Source organism: Pinus tabuliformis, chromosome 5_2 (genome assembly GCF_031772625.1).
Source record: "Pinus tabuliformis cultivar Carrire ecotype Pingquan chromosome 5_2, CPIR1, whole genome shotgun sequence".
In the NCBI taxonomy this organism is placed as follows: domain Eukaryota; kingdom Viridiplantae; phylum Streptophyta; class Pinopsida; order Pinales; family Pinaceae; genus Pinus; species Pinus tabuliformis.
This window is the reverse complement of record NC_142306.1, coordinates 378,529,583-378,535,880: the sequence shown is the minus strand read 5'-3', so window position 1 is coordinate 378,535,880 and position 6,298 is coordinate 378,529,583.

Sequence of the window (6,298 nt, the reverse complement as noted above, 5' to 3'; positions counted from 1 at the left end):
GCATACAACACAAGAAGGTTATTGAACCTATATATCAAGTTTTCCTAGGTTGGAATTAACCACAAACCGCTCTCATTCCCTCCAGCTCCTCGCTTTATTGTAGCATAGCCTCACACACTAATGTGACCTTCCTTTTTAATGCTAGAAGGTCGGCTTGAAACTAGTGACATTGTCATGGGCATCTATCACTTGTAAACTCGGTCACAACTCCAGATACCTCAACAACTATTGGCATCTCGTCCATGGGTGGCTCCTCCTCAACAGATGGCTCTATGTGTGTAGGCTCTATCTTCTCCACCAAGGTGTCACTTGGGGCTATCAAAGAGGTCTCTAATAAAAGTGACTCACGTGCCACATCAGGTATATCAATGTGCTCCTCACCATCCCGTGGGCTCTCAGCATCATGCTCAACCTCCTCCTCTAGCTCTTGATATATGAATCTAGGTCTCCACCAACAAAAGTGCCCCCTGGTCTCACCCTCTAATTGTCTCTGTCCTCCCTGCTCCCTTGTAGGAGATCTGGTACCCTGATCGCTTTCCCCACATGATGTAGATGGTTGCACCCCCATGGTCTGCACACCCCTCACGTCTCTGCTGTAAGGGTGAGGATGGGTTTGCTCTGTCACCCTCCTCAACTGGGACAACCTCTCATCGTTCCAATGAATTCTACCCTAGAATTTATGCATACTGGGTTTCCATTGAGCCATGGGTTTGTCTCTGATTTCCCTCGTCATTGTGCACTCATACCCAAAGCTTCCATGATCTTCTAGCTAGTTTCTCACAGCTGGGCTAGGATCATGCTCTGATACCACTGTAATGTTCCAAACTTAAATAAACAGTGATATGCAAAGAAAAAATGGTTTACAACACAAAATTTTAAACAATCAACAAATGCTCATAAAAACTCCAGAAGTAAGAACTAGCTTTGCCATTTTATTAATCAATGGAGCAAATACAATAGTATGGAGAAATGAACCTAGGCTTGCCTCAATGGCAAGTGTGATGGAACCCAGGTGATAATATTGTTGAAAATAGCAACAAGAAATGATAAAAATAGAATCCATAATATTCGAATTTTAATTTGTCCTTGAATTAAAATTGTGAATTAAATTCGAATTTAGTCTCACCAGCTGCTTGGAAATAATTAATTAATTGATTATGGATTAATTAGTTAGAGAAATTCAAGTTAGAAGTTTTTCTGCAATCATGCAATAGTTAATCCTTAAATTAAGGAGATTATACATTAATTAAGGAGATAAGATTGAGTTATATTTGAGTTGTAATTAGTTAGCTTAGTTTACTGAGTTAAGTCCAGTTAAATTAGTTCCAAACTATTTGAGGAACTAATTGTGAGTTCAGTCAGTTAATGCATGCATCCAACTAGTGTACTCCAGATAATTGAAGATTCTCTCATCAAAAACTCATGCATGTCTATTCTGAGAAAGACCCAGTTGAGCTAAATGTCAAGGACACATTACTATCAGTTGCATGAGTTTTCCTGTAAAGGAAACTCATCCATGCAGAAGGAATAAGGTTCCTTGAGGATTGCGCAATTTTACAAGGTGTGAGATCAGTGTGAGTGATCAATGTTACACTTGGTAACAATAGGATCAACTAGGAGAAACAACGCAAGGAAATAGGAGGCTTGGAGGGTAGAGGAGAAAGTTTGTGAGAAGCCTTGTTTGCCTGTGAGCATCCATGAGGATTGTACTGAGAGCTGGCTAGCAGTGGGAGCTAAGGCTTTGTGTAATTCTGAGATATTTCCACCTTGTATGATAATACAGATAGTGGGGTTTTTAGCTAAGGCTTTACCCTGAGTATTCTTATGTGTTTCATGTGCATCAATTCTTCTTCTGGTTATATGTGTTCCGCTTGATCTTGCTCAAATCTATTAAGCTTCCGCAAGTTTGATTATAGAAGTAGATTAAAGTATTTTGCGTTAGTTATATTGCATTATTAGGTTGATCTACAGTCAAAATTTCTACAAATACAATGATCGCAAATGTTGGAAATGACTGCTCCTCTAATTCTCTGCGATACTAAGAAAACTACACTACTTGCTGGAAAGGGACTATAAGAAACTCCACCTACAATGCTTAGAAAATGCTGCAAATTTAACCTCAAGCTCCTTGAACAAAACCCACAAAAAGCAAAAAAGGGTTCGACCTATCTCCGAGCCAAAGTTAAACCCACAAAATGGTGTGAATTCCCCAGTTAACTGGTAATTCACCCTATTATAAGAATTAGGATTTCAGGCCCTAATAACATCTGGAAAATTCTGAAATTTTAACCATGGACTCCTCTCAAGAAACCCAAAAAAACCCACGAAGGAATTTCACTGGTTTAGACTTCTGAAATTCGACCCCCTTGGAGCCCAGCTTCAGCAGCAACTGCAAAACTCGGCCTGCTGGAATTTGCCTGTAAATCCTCTCGGAAATGGACCCAAAGTGTTGGACTAACCTCTGTTATGAATCCTTTGACTTCCCAGATGGGCTTTCGGCCTATGGCATCTGCTCCTTAGATCCAAGAAATCGCTGGATTGACCCTCTACGTTGTCCCCAAGCCCAGTAATTCAAATTGCTGGGATATTGGCTCTGCTGGCTCCAAAAATCATAAGAAATGTTGGCCCTTTTCTTCTCTCCCAGTTCTCTAACTCTCCCGGAAAATGCTTGATCACTGATAGCTCCAAACTCCCCCTGCGTATTCTCTGGCTAGCCAGAAATATGCACTCCCTATTGTGGCTGAATGGTAGTGCTATAACACACTCTCAAACTCCTGAAATACTTATGGAACTGCCTCTCTAGGGCAGGCACGAACGGTCCCTCGAAGTAGAGGTTGAATCTCTTGCTTGAGAGATTCATGGCTAAACAACCAGTTGACTCAACTAAATGGCAGGGCGAACAATGAAGTAATTTTGATTGCAAGGTGTAAGAATGAAACCAAATGAGAGCTCCCTCCTCCTTTTATCCTTGTGGGTCTTGCTTGTCTCATGTGGGCCCCTCCATCCAACACTTCGAATTCCCTCTAAGACATTTGAATGGCCTAGTTCAAATTCTCATGTGGGTGGCCCCCACCTGCCACTAGCAACCAAATTAAGTCAAATTTCCTCCTAAGTCCCTAAGTTGAAAATGCTGGGTTCTTTCCCTTAGCCAAAATTGTGCAAAAATGCGTGGAAACACCCTGTTACAAATTTGCTTGAGAAGGGACATGACAATTTTTATCATTAGAGTTCTCATTTTGACGTCATAATTTTAGTTAAGTCGATGACTATGTTTTCACCTACCAACCAATAACAGAATAAATAAAACCTACTTTAAAAAACAACATTTTAATACTAAATTTCTCAAACTATATTAATATAAGGTAATCTAAGGTATACAACTTTGAATGACACCCTATATATTAACTACTCAATCATTGAAAACAATCCCTGTATATGTCCCATAAGAATATAATAATGTATCTTTCAAATGTGTTTAGGTGGTTTCAAGATGGTTGGAAGGTATGTTAATAATGTATCTTTCAAACAAACCATCCCTATATGTGTCCCATAAGAACATAATAATGTATCTTTCAAATGGGTTTAGGTGGTTTCAAGATGGTTGGAAGGTATGTTAATAATGTATCTTTCAAATGGGTTTAGATGGTTTGACAAGATGGTTGAAAGGTATGCTTTTGCATTCTCCCTACCTAAGTTCAAATTCTCGATTAGACTCTAGTTCATTATGAAAATGCTATCGAAGTAGATGCCCCTTGTGAGTGAAACCTCCTTTATGAATACATCTTTAAACATATCAAATGTTGCTAAGTCATACATTTCTTGCTAAACACCTCGCATCACTTCAGTGGGAAATATGATGGTGGAAAAGAACTGAATAAGCTTGGGAAGAACGGGTGTGTACATTTTGCACGTCTGGGGTAGTGGAATCAGAAAAACATTTCATTTTGGAATGTGATGCATTCAAAGACATGAGAGAAAGTTATGGGAATATGTTAACATTGGTTTATTGGCACTGTCTTTTCAACGATGGGATTGTTCGAAGGTTGAGCAAGCTCATCATCAATTTGAATAAAAAAATGGAATTGCAAAAAATGAAAAACAAAATACTAATAGCCCCATAAATTATTTTTAGTCGATAAATATTAAAATATCATTTCATTTCCTTTCTCAAACCAAGTCATAATTTTCTTTCAAAATGTTGTCACTAAAATAAATCTATAATTACCTTAGTATCTACCCATTATTGATTCCTCGATTTAAAAAAACTAAAAAAGTTTCAAACAAATATACCGTTAAAGGGGCTTGAAGTGTGCATTTCCTCCCTACAATTGTATTAAATGTAATTGATATGTCCTAACGCATCCGGTACGAGGGTTTTAATCCGCTTCACCTATTTTATTTCGAGTAAAACGCCGTGGCGGGAGGTCGCGATACAACTCAACTCGAAAGGAATTGGATTTAGGATTTTTTCACTCTGCGGAGAAACAATGAAATCGCCGTGGCGGGAGGTCGCGATACAACTCAACTCGAAAGGAATTGGATTTAGGATTTGTTCACTCTGCGGAGAAACAGTGAAATTGCAAGGCAGGCTGGTATGGATGACAGAGGGAACGCCGCTCCAGCTGTGCAAGAAGGCGGTTATAGGGTCATTGTGAGAAACAATGAAATTATAATAGAGAGAGGGAATGTCGCTCCAGCTGTGTAAATCAAGCATGAAGGCGGTCTCAGCGTCTTTTTGAGAGACAACGAAACTATAATAAAGAGAGGGAACGCTGCTCCAGCTGTGCAAGAGGATCGGATCCGTTTGATGGTCAGAGGCCAGGTATTTGAATTATAACCTTGATAAAAATAAAAAGAGGCCGACGATGCTTTTTTGGGCAAGGAAAGCTTTTTAATGGTATTCTCAGGGTTTTTTTTTGGGTCTAAGGTTCTGAGAAGCTTTTCATAGGTTGCCAAAGCTATAAATTTGTCTGCTAACCTTTTGACCGTACAAATTTCTGTTTTAATATAGTATCTAAGTTCTGGTTATTAATTCTACCGGCTTAATATCTTAAAAAAAGGGTTTCTACCTTGCTTATATAACCATCATGAATGCTTCTGGTGATTTAGCTTTTCTGTTTTGCTCGCATAAATTCAAAGCTTGATCTCATATTTTGGTGACTTTCCCTTTTATTTTGGTATTCTTCGAGACTTGTGTTACATATTGTTTTTCTATTTGTTCAGGTTCCACCCAATTGTTAGCTTATTTTGATGCTTCCTATTATCACTTTGTCTCAAGCATGTCTTCCCTATTCTAGGAATACTAAAATGTAGTGTAGACTGATTTCAACACTCGTGGAGAATCCCTTGGCTTAAGAAGCTACGGATGGTGGGTATTTATTCCGACAGTCATCAAAGACTCGCACCAGATCCCAACTGCTTGAAACAGAGCATTAAAAGGTGAAATTTCCCACGAGGTTAAAACATGTCTCAGAGGGATTTGAACCTCCGTGGGTGTATGAAACACCCCTCTTTACGGGAACCAAGCTCCTATTGATTATTGTTAACTAATTGCTAAATTTTTGTCTAATTGTTGCTTTTTGTGGACTTCTGTCGAGTAATTTTACTATGATGAATCAACTAATATTACTTGCTGCATTTTATTTTGCTTTTGATCGATATTTGGATGCCATGGAATATCTTTTTTCTTTTTCATCTACTAACAGTTATGTGGTTAACACAATAATTTTATTTATCAGTAATCATCTGGAGATCCAATTCCTCAGTTTTTCTTTTCTTTGTTTCTTATTGGACCTAGATCTTGCCCTTCTAGGAGATATTTCTATAGAAGGCCAAGCAAATAATTTTAGATAAGATAATTGATATATATGGGATATGAAGGGCATGCTGCTACCCTCTTGAGCCTGGCAACGAGCTTTTTTAAATTTAAGGAAATAATTTGGATTTTCATGAATTTTAAGTGGGATAGATGTTAAATGGAAACTTTGTTCTCTTTTTTGTATTAAATGCTTGCTTCTAAGTTGCATAAATGTGTAAACATCTGAAAGTTTCTGAAACGCCTGAAAATGTGACCCCTTCAAAATGGAAATGTGGGGGAAACCCCATATTTTTTTTTTAACTAGAACAAGAACATTTGTATCAATGAAAATCTGCTTTGTGAATGCAGCAGTTACATCAAAGGAGGAACTATTTCCATTTGTTAATTCACAATCCTATCCATCTTTGGAATGCCCACTATGTCAAAATTTTGAGTTCCTTTATGTCAAAACTATTATTCCTATATGTATATACTATATAG